This window comes from Cervus canadensis, chromosome 5 (genome assembly GCF_019320065.1).
Source record: "Cervus canadensis isolate Bull #8, Minnesota chromosome 5, ASM1932006v1, whole genome shotgun sequence".
In the NCBI taxonomy this organism is placed as follows: domain Eukaryota; kingdom Metazoa; phylum Chordata; class Mammalia; order Artiodactyla; family Cervidae; genus Cervus; species Cervus canadensis.
This window is the reverse complement of record NC_057390.1, coordinates 44,251,573-44,266,730: the sequence shown is the minus strand read 5'-3', so window position 1 is coordinate 44,266,730 and position 15,158 is coordinate 44,251,573. Positions and strand designations below refer to the sequence as shown.

The 15,158-nt window shown below is 42.5% G+C and overlaps 1 long non-coding RNA gene across 1 annotated transcript; it reads left to right on the top strand.

Moving 5' to 3' along the window:
- The first annotated feature begins 1,077 nt into the window (after nt 1-1,077).
- LOC122441737 lies at nt 1,078-13,796 on the top strand. Its single transcript, XR_006269432.1, has 5 exons — nt 1,078-1,382; nt 8,346-8,462; nt 8,834-8,942; nt 9,045-9,131; nt 12,452-13,796. It is a non-coding gene; the product is annotated as an uncharacterized LOC122441737 (long non-coding RNA).
- Nucleotides 13,797-15,158: the final 1,362 nt, after the last annotated feature.

Sequence of the window (15,158 nt, the reverse complement as noted above, 5' to 3'; positions counted from 1 at the left end):
GAGGGTAGAGATAGCTCAGATGCGGATGAATGCACAAAGGCGCTGAATACAGGAGACATACAATTAGTTTGGGAGCCACTGGGGCAATTAACCCAACAGGTAGAGAAGGTGACTTTGTCAGGGAGTGGTAGGACCAAAGACACGAAGGTGCTGAGAATGAGGAAGAGAGTTAGAGTTTCCCAGAAGGGGGACAGAATACAAAGTTGACGTGACTTGGATGCTGGAGGGGATTATGGGGGAAGGAGTGCTGTTGTTTGATTGGTCTGTCGGAGGTGCGAGTGGTTGCTGCTGTTGTTTTTGAGATAAAGGGCATCTATCTAGATGTAGTCAGTAGATCTGGGAAGACTTAAGATATTGGGAGCAGGAAGTTGCAGGGAAGATGGCACCAGGCCTTGGCGAGGGATGGCATGCCGGAACACAAATCAATGTACAGGTCAAGGCTTGACCTCATTCATGGGGTTCACGACTCTATTCCCCTCTAGAGAAGTGCCTGGTGCCGAGGGAGCCCTTATAAATGTTGCTTGAATGAGAACTGAACCAAGGAACTTCCCTGGTGGTCCAGTGGTTAAGAATCCCCCTTCCATTGCAGAGGACTCAGTTTCATTCCCTAGTCAGGGATGCCATCCCACATGCCATGGGGCAACTAAGCCTGAGCATTGCAACTAGAGAGCCCATGAACCGCAACTAAGAGAAGCCTGTGCACCACAACAAAGAGTAGTCCCCACTAGCCCCAACTGGAGAAAGCCCAAGTGCCACACAAAGACCCAGTGAAGCCAAAAAACCCCAAAGAACTGAATCAAGTCTGGTTTTGCAAAATTTTTGTACAAAGTTCATCAAATCTCGATTCCTCCTCCAGGCCTGTGTCAGCTCCCTAAAATGGAGTTGTTTTTCCAAGTGCTCCTTGTGGCCCTTTTGAACCAGATCTGGCCACGAGGCCACATGAGTCTCAGTAATCCTGAGCCATGCTGAGACCTGTAAGGATTGGCACTGGGGGATGATGACCTAAGATCCCAGTTAGTCATCCTGGCAGCTGCTTCCTGCCTCCCTGCCCTCGTTGCCTTCTGTTTGGGCTTTGCTTGGGTGGTAAGAGGATATTGTCCAGACTCATCAGTTATTACCACTGGAAGGCAGCTTACCCAGCGGCACATGCACCCTCGTCGTTAGAGGAACTGAGTCAGGCCCAGAAGGGAGTGGGGCTGACCCAAACCCAGGGCTGCCTGGAAGCAGCTTACCGGCCAGCCTCATCCGTGCAGGAATTTCACAAATATCACTGAGGCTGTGCGGTGTCAGGTGCTGCTTCAGTGCTGCAGACACAGCCGTGAGCAACTTCACAGGCCAAACTTCGGAGGTGGGGAGCTCCATCCATCAACTGGCTAAGTAAGGTGCGTGGTGAGAGGAGCCAGGGAAGAGGCAGGGGGCAGAGAGTGGGTCTTACAATTGTAGGAAGGTGGTCAAGGAAGGCCTTAGCGAGAAAATGACATCAGAACAGAGTGTGGAACAGGAAGCAGGAGGGAGCACGGGGCCGTCTGGGTGAAGAGTGGTGCAAAGGCCCTCGGGTAGGAGTGGGCCTGGCACGTTCCAAGTACAGTGAAGAGTGATGTGAGTGGAGAGGAAGAGGAAATGAGCCTGCAACTTCCCTGGTGGTCCAGTGGCTAAGACTCTGCTCCCAATGCAGGGGGCCTGGGTTCAATCCCTGGCCAGGGAACTAGATCCCACATGCCACAATTAAGAATACTGTGTATGTGCTTAGTCATGTTCTCTTTGTGACCCTATGGACTGGAGTCCACCAGGGTCGTCTGTCCATGGGATTCTCCAGGCAAGAAGCCTGGAGTGGGTTTCCATGCCCTCCTTCTGGGATCTTCCCGATCCAGGGATCGAATCTTTGTCTACTGTATCGCAGGTGGATTCTTTACCCACTGAACCACCTAGGAAGCCTCCAAGAATACTGCATGCCAACAACTAAAGATCTTAGTGCTGCAACTAAGACTCAGGGCAGTCAAATAAATAAATATTCTTTAAAAAGAGAGAGAGAAAGAAAAAAATGAGTTCTGAGGGGTAACTGGGACAGAAGGCATGGGGTCTCAGAGTCCCCAAGTAGGCCTTTGGCTTTAAGAATTGAATTAATTTTTATGGGAGTATAGTTGCTGTGCAATGAATCAGCCATACATATACATATATCCCTTCCCTTTTGGACTTCCTTCCCATCGAGGTCCCCACAGTGCACTAAGTAGAGTTCCCTTTGCTATACAGCATGGTCTTATTTGTTATCTATTTTTTATACAATATCAATGGTGTATACATGTCAATCCCAATCTCCCAATTCCTCCCACCACTACCCGCCCCCCCGCCCCAGGCCTTTGGCTTTTATTCTTCCCACTCACTGCCCACTGTCTAATTCATGACCCTGTCTTTTCCTGTCGACTCTCCAGGGCACTGGGACATCTGTGGGCAGAGAGGAGAATGGGGCAGGCAGCAGGGCTCTTGAAAGTACAGAGCAGTGGCGTGGGCAGCTGCCTGGGCCACCTTTTGCCAAGCCCGCCCCTATGCCCCTGCTCCAGATGTCTTTAGGCCGACAGGAGAGGGTGGCTCCCCATTTCAGGATAAGGAGAAAAAGCACAGAGGCAGAGCCAAGTCAAATCAATTGAGGATGCAGCATCCTTGTCATGTCGGAGGAGAACAAATTCATAGCTGAAGCCAGTGCAACAAGCTGAGTCAGACTCCAGCAGTGCCCATGCCTTGCCTTGGCTGAGTGAAGAACAGAACCACATATATTTAAGTAGAATGTACCTGGCAAGCACTGATGTCCAAAGGCAACCATTTGATTAGCTTAGTCTTCTGATCTCTAGTGCCCCATGTTTCCTGTCAGTGATCCATACGCATATGAATGAGGCTCCTGCTCCAGGTGGTTTGTCAGGGACCAGTGTGGATGCCAGGCCCTGGGTGGCAGCCCTGGGATGATTACTACTGTAGGTTTAGAGCAAGCTCCCGCCTGTCAGGGACCCCACTGCCCACAAGAAGCTGTTACATGCCCGGGGCATGGGGGCACGCAGAGCCAGTGGGCAGATCTGTTTCCCTGATCATCTCAGTCCCTCCTGGAAACCATGCCTTCTGCTCTTTGATGACCTGAGAATGGGCTGGGTAAAGCTGGAATCAAGGGCCAGAGCCTTATAGAGTTTGGTCAAGCTGATCTTGAACCCTGGCTCTGGCTGTAATCCTCACGTATGTTCTCTCTTCCATCCCCCAGGAGGGTCTTATTCAGGAATTAAGGCCATCACTTCTTTTCTAGCTTCCAGGTGCTTTACCTGGGGCAGGAATATTAAGGCATGAACCTTCTCTTCAGAGATTTGAACCTATTGTATATGTGTGTGTGTGTGTGTGTGTATAATGCACACCTGTGTGTATATGCTTATTATCTCACACATGCTGTGGGAGGCCACCTGGGATATTAGTAGGAAGAAATCCTGAACGTGAGTGAGGTGGCTTTGTCCGAAGCCCCCAGGGACCTTTGAGTCTATCACTTATCTTCTCGAAGTCTTGGATTCCACTGCTGCTCAGCACGGATAATGAAGCTTGCCCTGTCTGCATCAGAGCGCTTGTTGGAAGAATGAGATGGGGCAATGTCAATAAGTGATAAAGTACTAAATACACTCAGGGGACTGCATTGGGAGTGGGGAATCTTAACCACTGGACCACCTGGGAAGTCCCCTGTTGTTCAGTCTCTAAGTTGTGTCCATCTCTTTGCAAACCCATGGACTGCAGCACGCCAGGCTTCCCTGTTCTTCACCATCTCCCAGAGTTTGTTCAAACTTGTGTTCATTGAGTCGGTGAAGCCATCCAACCGTCTCATCCTGTCGCCCCCTTCTCCTGCCTTCAATCTCTCCCAGCATCAGGGTCTTTTCCAGTGAGTCGACTCTTTGCATTAGGTAGTCAAAGCATTGGAGCTTTCAGCATCAGTCCGTCCAACGAATATTCAGGGTTGATTTTCTTTAGAATTGACTGATTTGATCTCCCTGTTGTCGAGGGGACTTCAAGAGTCTTCTGCAGCACCACAGTTCAAAAGCATTGGCAAGTAGGTTCTTAACCACTGGACCACCAGGGAAGTCCCTGGCCTCCTATTTTTGCATTAAGATACTTAGTCTTTCCATATCATGTCACCAGTTCCCTGTATTAAATCCCCTCTGCTCAAATAGAAGACTTTCCATTTGCCTGAGTGAATCTTTGCTGATATTCAGACAAAATGACTCTAGAGCTCATAGTCTTAATCTTTTCAGATGAGAAAACTGACTCAGACTTACTTCAGGTTGTAAAAGCTATGAACTACGAAGAAAAGAACCAAGAAAAGTTGGGGAAAGAAAAAAAAAAAAAAGAGAGGTTGTCCTTTAAGATATCAAAATATACCTTGAAGCTGTAGTAATAGAAACAACATGGGCAGACATAGAATCAGTAGAACAAAACACTGGGAAAGAATACAATCCAGAAATAGCTATAAGAATAAAAGAATATTTTACTTGTTAAAGGAAACATTTCAAATAAATGAGGAAATGCTGCTGGAGGGATTAATTCACTCATAAATTTGAGAAAAGACCCCAAATAAGTTCCAGATGGATTGAGGAACTAAACCGTATGAAAGTACTAGAAATAAATACAGGAGAACTTTTTTTCTTGTTTTAATCTTGAGATTAGGAAAGCTCTTTCCAAAGAAAATTGAAAATACAAAACAGCATGAAAGGATGAAGTTGACAGGCTTACAGTTTATATAACAATTTAAAGTATGAAATTTTGGTGTGGAAAAGAACTCAGAGATCTAAATAAGTTCTTGCCTAATTAGTGTAGTGTGGAATCGCTGAAGTGATCTGAAAATGGGAAGGGAAGCTGGAACTGAATTTCTTGGGTTCCCTTCCTGTTCCTTGATTGGGAGGAACTGTACATTTCTATCCAGTGGTTCATCCAACTTAAGGCACAAGGAGTCACCTCACAGAGGCAGGGAGATCCTACCTGTGCCCTCATGAGCAACTTTCCCTGAGTCCTTAAGCTGCAAAAAATGAGATAAGCTCAAGCCAAAGATACTTGGAAAGGAGAGATGAAGAAGGCAGAAATTCTTTACTCTTTTAAAAGAAAGTTATCCACTTGGCCTATTTATTAGATCATGAGTACTTGGGAAAGGACTAGAGAAGGTTCTGATTAATGGATCAGTGGGCATCCAAAGCAGATGGCAAGAAGCATCACTTAGAGCAGGGGAACAGCTAAATGGAGTGCTTAGTTCTTAATCAGTTTATTTTAAGAAATGTGATGCTTTTCTTCCTATGTTGTAAACGGGGTCTTTAAATGGTTTAAATTATTTTATTTCTAGTTTATAATTTCCCACTCTATTATTTTTTGAATTAGAGTTTTTCTTTATATTATTTACATATATACAGCAACAAGTAAAATAAGTTCAGATGTTGGAGGCTTCTGGTTCAACTGTTAATTAGCCATTTTATCCTGATTCAGAGCACTGGACTTTTTGTCAAAATGTGATTTGTCCTAAGATTTGCTACCTTTGTGGGTTTATTTAATGAAATATTCAAATAATGAGGCTTGTTTTGTTTCAAAAAAATGGAAAAAGAATATGGTAGATCTACAGGTTCGATCCCTGGGTTGGGAAGATCCTCTGGAGAAAGGCATGGCAACTCACTCCAGGATTCTTGCCTGGAGAATCCCATGGGCAGAGGAGTCTGGTGCATACGGTCCATAAAGTCGCAGAGTTGGACATGACTGAAGTGACTTAGCATGCACACACAGTGAGACGATATATGTTTTGTTTGTGGGTTGATGATGTGTGTGGTACAATATATGCAACATAAAATTTACCAGTTTAACCCTTATAGATGTATAGTTCATTGCCATTAAGTATAGTTATAGTGTGCAATCAACAGCACATGCATATCCAGAACTTTTTCATCATCCCAAACTGAAACTCCAAATCCATCAAATACTAACTCCTCATTCTCCCATCCAGCCCCTGGCAACCACTATTGTACTTTCTATCTCTATGAATTTGACTACTCTAGCTATCTCATACACGTAGAATCAAACACTATTTGTCCTTTCGTGACTGACTTATTTCACTTAGCACAGTGTCTTCAGGGTTCATCCATGCTATAGCATGTGTTAGAATTCCTTTCTTTTTAAGGCTGAAGTACAGTATTCCATTGTATGTATAGCATACCTGGGTTTTTCATTCATCCACTGATGGGCACTTGAGTTGTGTCTGCTTTTTGGCTATTGTGAATAATGATGCTATGAACGTGGATCTATGAATATCTCTTTGAGTCTCTGCTTTCAATTCTTTTGGAAAGTCTCTGCTTTCAATTTACCTAGAAATATTTGTAGTTTTAAGTCACTAAATTTGCGGGTAATTTCTTACATCGGAATAGATAACTAACAGAGGAGCAGATTTGAAAGATACCACAAACAGAAACTTTTTACCCCAATATTTTAGTATGAAAACTTTCCAATGTACAGCAAAGTTGAAAGAACTCTTCAGTGAACATGCATATATCACCACCAAGGTTAAACTACTAATAGTTTGCTATATGTTCTTTGTAAACTAGGTTAAATCAAATGTAATTGCTGTTCTTATAGATTAAAAATGATGTAATATTGGCAAATGTCATATTATTAAATCTTGTATCTTTTTATATTTTTTCTGAACCATTTGAAAATGTGTTGCAGACTTCATGATATTTCACCTCTCAATACTTAAGCACTGGGACTTTCCCGGTGGTTCAGTGGTTGAGAATCCACCTTGCAATGAAGGGGGCAAAGTTTGATCCCTGATTGGGGAACTAAGACCCCACATGCTGCAGAACAACTAAACCAGTGCACTGCAACTAAGACCCAAATAAATAAATTAATAAGAATCAGGATTATTAAATAAATAAATAATAATCATGAGCCAAATAAATAAATAAATATCAGGAAACAAATACTATCTCCTAAAAATCTTTAAGCATCCTCATAAATAAACACCATCATCACATCAAAGAAAATTATCCTAATACCACCTGAGAAAATTCCTTAATGAAATTTAGTATATATATATTCCATATTCAAATTTCTCTGGCGGTCCCTGAGATGTGTTCTGTAGCTGAATTTCAGAACGAGACAATATAGTTCGTTACTACATTTGGTAATTACGTCCTTTCGGTCTCATACATATTAATTCTAGAAGAAAGATTCTCAACCTTGTGTCCATGGTCTTCAGAGGATCTCTGAGAGTCCTGAGAGTTAATACAAAATTATATATGTGCCCGCACATGCTTGCAAATGTGATTCTCTTGCAAATTAGATTCTCTAAGTGATGGTACACGAAAGGTTGAGAACTCATGATGTAAAAATAGTAGATGATTGACTTGAAGAGGGAGAAAAGCCAAACACCATGACTGAGCAACAGTCCACCAGGAGGCTGGTTTTGGGGAGAATGATATGTCTTTGGACAAATAACATAATCTCTTTGTCCATTTCTAATTTATGAATAATAATATTGATCTGCTTACCTCAGTAGAAGGTGTGTGTGAAAATACTTTGCACATCAGAAATGGCTCAGAGGGACTTCCCTGCTGGTCCAATGGTTAGGAATCCACCTGCCAATGCAGGGGACACAGGTTTGTTCCCTGTCCAGGAAGATTCCACATGCCTCGGAGCAACTAGGTCCGTGTGCCGCAACTACTGAAGCCTGTGTTCTAGGGCCCATGCTGTGCCACAAGAGAAGCCACTGCAATGAGAAGCCTGTGCACCGCAACTGGAGAATAAGCCCTGGCTCGCCACAACTAGAGAAAGCCTGCTGGTAGCAATGAAGACCAAGCACAACCAAATAAATAAATACAGTTTAAAAAACAAAAGAAATGGTTCTGAGATCATCAAAAAGCTATGCAACGTTAGTTACTGAAACTACAGAAAATTCAAGTTTCCGAAACCTTTGCATTCTGATCACTACCCACATTGCAGCAAGGAGAGAAAGTCAGTTGTCTTAAGCCCGTGTTCTGCAGTTTCCTGTCTAGGCACGTTCTGGATGACAGAACCAGGAAAGGGTCTGGACTCTCTCTTGATTGGGGTAAATATTAATACCTGTCCGTTCACACATCAGTTGCTCTTGCATCGTCTGGCTGAGGGTCTGCCTTACAGCCTGGGCTGGACTCCTGCCTAGAAATAACTGGAGTGGGAATAGGACAGGACTTGTTACTCCCAATGGAGTCTTTTCTCAGAGACTTAACTTCCCTCTCTCACCAGAGGTAGCCTGTACAAGTTGCTTCAATACCCTTTCTATGGGAAAAGGTAATCTTATCTTTCTATGCTTCCTCCAGGGGCCGTGGACTATTGAGAAATTTATAAGAGAATTTGTTCCCAGGCCAATCTGGGTGTGGGGAAAGAGCTGGAATCAGGACCCAGACTTCTTTGGCCAGCTGTTTCAAGCAAGTAAGGTAAGAATGATGAATACCAAGTGACCCATGAAAACTGGAACTCTGGCCCAATAGAAGTTGCAGTTGAGCAAAGAGCTATAAAGCCATAATGATCTCTATTTAAATGAAAACACCCTCTTTATTGATAATAAGCTTAGGAAGATTTAGTTGGGAAAATTCCTAACAGTACTTCCTTCAAGTTCTGTGCCAGCTTTTGTTCTCAAATGCCAGGTGTGAATTTCTCAATGTAAGATCTTTCTAAAACATGACAAGTTTAAACACAGCCATTCTCCTCCTGCTCACCTCTAAATTCTGCCTTATGTTCTCAAAATGGTTAAGATTTCTTAGAAGGTGGCAATTAATCTTTCAATAGCCTTCTGTTTAATTGCTAGGAACTTGACAAACTATGTGATCCTTATAAAATATTTGACGATTTGGGAGCCAGTGAGAAGACGAAGCCCAACAGATGTGATTTGGGATTAGCTGCTGACCTAATAGCTGGTAAGCTATTTAAGATCTCTAAGCTTTGGTGTCGTCACTTGTGTAAAAGGGGGACTCAAAATTTGCTCAACAAACACATTTTGAATGTTTACCATGTGCCAGGCACTGTTCTAGGCACCAGGGAAGGCTCCACGAGGAAACATGACAGACGTACTCTCTGCTCTCCTTGACTTTATCATGCCACAGCATGTGAGTACTGAATGAAAGATTGTATAATTAAGTTTATAGTTAAGATTATATAATACCAATGGCAATAACAACTACCTCAGCAGACGTTGTGAGGATTAAAAGAGTCAGTCAGGCAAATTCAAGACTGGTGTCATAATACTAGTTATTAGTTTTGCTAACAATCCTAATTAGTGTAAATATGTGTTGGGTATTAGTTCCTCTCCTGTTTGGGGGTTTATATTTAAGTGGTTAAAAGTAACAGCTACTACATGACTTAGATGTCTGTTACCCTTATAGGAAATGGGAAGGCAAACATTCCTGCTAGTGTTAGGGACATGGTCTCCCCAGCTTAAGGAAAGAAGCTGAAGTAGCTGTTCATTGCTGTCAGGAAGAACAGTTTTAATATTAACATTAACTAGTGTTAGTCACTCAGTTGTGTCTGACTCTCTGCGACCCCATGGATTGCACCCTGCCAAGCTCCTCTGTCCACGGGATTCTCCAGGCAAGAATACTGGAGTGGGTTGCCATTCCCTTCTCCAGGGGATCTTCCCAACCCAGGGATCGAACCCAGGTCTCCCACATTGCAGGTGGACTCTACCATCTGAGCCACCAGGGAAACCCCACAGCCTAGCCCTGGGAGTAGAGGATGTGGGCACAGAATTTTGCAAATGGTCTCTGAATCCTGATGCACACCAAGTGTTCTATGTAGAATGAAAACATATTGTGCCCACATATGGACATTACTGTAATTATAGATGCTGATGTGATTCATACAGTACAGATTGCTTTAAGTGAATTCCTGAAGCCTTACTAGCATTTTTTTTCATTATGTATTTTCTCAATCAAATCTTATCCTGCCTCTTGCTGACTTAAACCCTTTAACAGCTCCTCATTGCCTGGGATAAAGTCCACATTCCCTCCCCAGCACTGCCCTGCCGACCTCTCTTGGTAACTACTCCACCCCCATCCCTGTCTATTCACCAAGCTCTGACATGCAGGCTCTTCCAGGCCATGACTTAGAGCCTTTGGCGCTCAACTTACAATTTGTTCTGGCATGAACAGATCCAGCTTCTGAGTAGGGAAAGGTATCATTGACCCTTCCCACAGGCGTCATGTCATTTTGGGGTAGTTATGGGTCCACTCAGGCCCTGGATCAAGCCGGCCTTGCCGTGGGTCAGTCAGTTCTCCACAGACCACCTCTTCTCCCAGGCTCCTGCTCCACTCTCTGTACTCCTCTCCCTCTGGGAGTCAGCAAGGCCCAGATGGAGGTAAAAAATCGCTTGTCGTCATTTGTCGTTTAGTTGTTCAGTCATGTCCAACTCCTTGCGACCCCATGGGCTGTAGCCCTCCAGGTTCCTCTGTCCATGAAATTCTCCAGGCAGAATACTGGAGTGGGTAGCCATTCCCTTCTCTGGGGGATCTTCCCAACCCAGGGATTGAACCCAGGTCTCCCTCACTGCGGGCAGATTCTTTACCATCTGAACCACTAGGGAAGCCCCTGGTGGAGGTGAGCTCCTCCTAGCTTCTTCCTCTGTCCCTGTTGCATCAACACTCCAAACAAATACACAAGCCATCTTTCAATGAAAGCCATTTTCCTTTCAAGGGTTTCAAAACTAAACCATTTGGAAATCAGAAACTTCTTGACGTAGACACTGATGTCTACAGTGTTATATGGAAATCCAAGGCCCATAATGCCCTGTGCCTTCACACACTGTGTATGTGAGTTATTCAGATCCCTGGAGAGAGGAGTCATTGATAAAACATGTGGGGGAAGCATTTTTTAGTTCTCTCCTCACCCTTAAAACCCTCCAAAGAGTGAAGAGAAGCAACTCCATTTTTTTTTTTTTTTGCAACTCCATTTTTAAATGATAAGGAATAGAAGAAAGCAATCTCTCCATTTTTTTTTATGAAATATCATGTAAACAAAAGAATGTACTTAACATATATGTACAGTTTAACAACAACAATAAAATGTACCTGCCAACCAGCTTTAAAAATCCAATTTAACTAGTGCTTTAGAAGGTCCTATGTGGACTTCCCCAGTCACACCCCTTTTTTTCTCCCTCCAGGCAGTAACTATTTTGCTGAATTTTTACTTAATCATTCCCTTAGTTTTCTTTAGAAGCTTACTCTTTTTCTTTTTTTCGCTCTTTTTAAAGTTTTTTCTCTCCCTTTTAAAAATTGAAGTATGGTTGTACAATACTACTTAAGTTACAGCTGTAAAATATAGTGATTCACAAATTTTAAAGATTATGCTCCATTTATAGTTACTATAAAATATTTGTTCTATTCCATGTGTTGTACAACATATCCTTGTACTTTATTTTACACATAATAGTTTGTACCTCTTAGAGTTTTACTCTTTATGAATATTTTCCTTTGCAATATATTTTAATTTGGGAAAGTTTTTGCATTTTATTGAACTTAATGGTATATATTCTTCTTGTGAATTACTTTTTTTCACTCAACAGTATGTTTTTGAGACCCATCTATACTGCTGTGCACACCTATAATTCACTCATTTTTTGCTGGCAGATTGTGTTGAATATGTGTTGAATTGTATGAGTATGTGTATGAATATGAATTGTATGAATATGTGTACTTATCTATCCTCCTGGTATCAGTCATTTGTACATTTCCAGCTTTTTGCTATTCAGTACTGAACATTCTTGTACCTGTCTCCAGCTTCAGTGACATAAGGAAGCTGTATACTGTCAGGTAAAGGCAAGGACACTGTTCTGGAAGGCTCATCTTAATGGTCCCATTGTTTAGAACCATAAGGCGAGCAGCTGGAAAGACTCCAGAGAAGTAACTCCACCCCATAGGACATAGGAATTGGGGAAGTGGAAGTAATGGAGAAGGCATGCATAAGCATCATATTAATTATTCATGTCCCTGACTCTTAGCTGAGGGGACCTGCTGGGAGAAGGGGAGATGGGAGTGGGGAATGAGGGAACAGTGTGAGAAAGTATGCTCTACACTGAATGTTTGTGTCCCCTCAAAGTGCTTGTGTTGAAACCCAGTCCCCAGTGTGCTGATATTTGGAGGTGGGACCTTTGGGAGGTGATTAAGTCATGAGGGTAGAGCTCTCATGAATGAGATTAGTGCCCTTGTAAAAGAGACCCCAGAGCTCCCCCACCACTTCTGCCCCGTGTGGACATAGTGAGAGGACAGCAGTGTGTACACCAGGAAGCAGGCTCTCACCAGACACCAAATCTGCTGGTGCCTTGATTTTGGACTTCTCAGCTTCCAAAACTGAGAAATGTTTGTTGGTTAAGCTACCCAGCTTATTTTATATATATATATATATATATATATATTTTTTTTTTTTTTTGGAACAGCCCTAACAGACTAAGACAAAGGCTGTCTTAGGGAGTATTACCACACTGATTCCCTTGATCTTGAAAACCAGGAAGAAAACAAATTTGCTGATACCGTGTTTAAGAGAAAAGGTCAGTTTAAAACTGTTGTCTGTCCAGATCCCTTGCCTCATCTTTTTCTAAACTAATTTTTAACAAATAGCTGGTCTTTTTCAAAGATGAGCCATGACCAGAAAGACATGCATAATTAGTGCAACTTCAGGTTAAACAAACTGGAAATTTGTTTTTCGACTTCCCTCCCCCAAAACCCTACTAAAATGATACTGAAGGAATATAAAAGGGCCTAACCCCCACAGGAGTCAGGAGATATCAGGAGAGGGGAGATTTCAACCAGTTTTTGAAAGACAGAGATGGAGTAGAGAGAGGCACCGAAATTAGCCCAGTGGAGGAAGATTGCGTTTTAACTGTCTGCTGACCCTATGAAGCAGTACTGTGTAAAGTGGGTCAAGAGACATAGGGTGAAAACAGCTGAACATTAAGATAGATCAAAGGCCCCGTCCTCCACCCCTTAAAGCAAGATGACTACCAGACCAAGCAGGAAACTGTAGATTCAGTGTATAGAAACTAAATCGGAAAGATGTTGCTGATGTCATGTAGAACTAGAATCACAAAGATTAAGAATACGTCTGCCCTATTGTATGATTCAGCAATTACACTAGTAGCTGTATGCCCAAGAGAATTAAAAACATATGTCTGGGGCTTCCCTGGTGGCTCAGTGGTAAAGAATCTACCTGCCAATGCAGGAGACACAGGCTTGATCCCTGATCTGGAAAGGTCCCACATGCCTTGGAGAAACTAAACCGGTGCACCACAACTGCTGAGCCTGTGCTCTAGAGCCCAGGAGCCTCAACCACCGAGGTCCATGCACCTCAGAGCCCGCGCTCTGCAACAAGAGAAGCCACCGCCATGAGAAACCCAAAACCTAGAGAGGAGCCCCAACTCGCCGCAACTAGAGAAAAGCCCAAGCAGCAACAAAGACCCAGCACAGCCAAAAATAAATAAACAAAACTAAAAAGAGAAAAATACATGTCCAGGGGAGGGGAGGGATACATTGGAAGACTGGGATTGACAAATACACACTACTAATACAAGATAGATGACTAATGAGGACCAACTATGTAGCACAGGGATCTCCCCTCAGTACTCTGTAATGACCTGTATGGGGAAAGAATCTTAAGAAAAGAGTGATGTATGTTGATGTATAACTGATACACTTTGTGGAACAGCAGAAACTAGCACAACATTGTATATCAACTATACTCTAATAAAAAAATCTTTAAAAGTCCATGCAAAAACTTGTATACAAATGTTCATAGCAATATTTTCATAACATCCAAGAAGGTGGAAACAACCCAAATGTCCATCAGCTGATGAATGGATAAACAAAGTGTATATGTATATTAATACAATAAAATATTATTTGGCCATAAAAAGAGTTAAGCGCTGATACCTGCTACAATGTGAGGGAACCTTGAAAACATGATGTTAAATGAAAGTGGCCAGTCACAAAGGACTACTATTATATAATTCCACTTATGTGAAATGTACAGAATAGGCATATAAATAGAGACAGACAGTAGATTAGTGGTTGCCAGGAGCTAGGAGGACAGAAGAAGGATGCTGCTAATTGATATGAGGCTCCTTTTTGGGGTGATGCAGATGTTTGGAAATAGATAGTGGTAGTTGTACAACTCTGTGAATATACTAAAATCCACTGAGTTATACAGTTGTGAAGTACACAGTTGTACATTTATTTATTTATGATCTTCAGTGCTGCTCCATACAGCACGTGGGATCTTGGTTCCCTGACCAGAGGTCAAACCTGCACCACTCGAACTGGAAGCATGGAATCTTAACCACTGGACCACCAGGGAAACTCCACAGAAGTGTACTTTTAAATGATAGATTTAATGGCATGTGAATTATTTCTATAAAGAAAGCTGAGTGCCGAAGAATTGATGCTTTTGAACTGTGGTGTTGGAAAAGACTCTTGAGAGTCCCTTGGACTTCAAGGAGATCAAACCAGTCAATCCTAAAGAAAATTCAGTCCTGGAAGGACTGATACTGAAGCTGAAATTCTAATATTTTGGCCACCTGATGCGAAGAACTGACTCATTGGAAAAAACCCTGATCCTGGGAAAGATTGAAGGCGGGAGGAGAAGAGGATGACAGAGGATGAGATGGTTGGATGCCATCACCAACCCGATGGACATGAGTTTGAGCAAGCTCTGGGAGTTAGTGATGGACAGGGAAGCCTGGCATGCTGCAGTCCATGGGGTTACAAAGAGTTGAACTGAGCGACTGAACTGAACTGAATTATATCTCAATAAAAAAGAGACAGAGTGAGAACCTAGGAGATCCTTCACAACTTTAGCTTTAAATCTAGAGAGTCACAATAAAGAGATTTGAAATTATGCAAGTTTGATTACAATGATAAATTACTGGAAACAATGGGATTGTCTCTATTGTCCACCAATAGAGATTAGGTTACAAAATATGATACATCATGCCAATTGAATGCAATGAAACTGCTTTAATAATGTGGGATAAATATATTTAATGATATAAAAACATTTTTGTGATACATGACATGAAGGAAACAGAATACAAAACAGTATGTATATTGTCATCTCATATTGTAAGGAAAAATTGTGTATATATCTGCCTG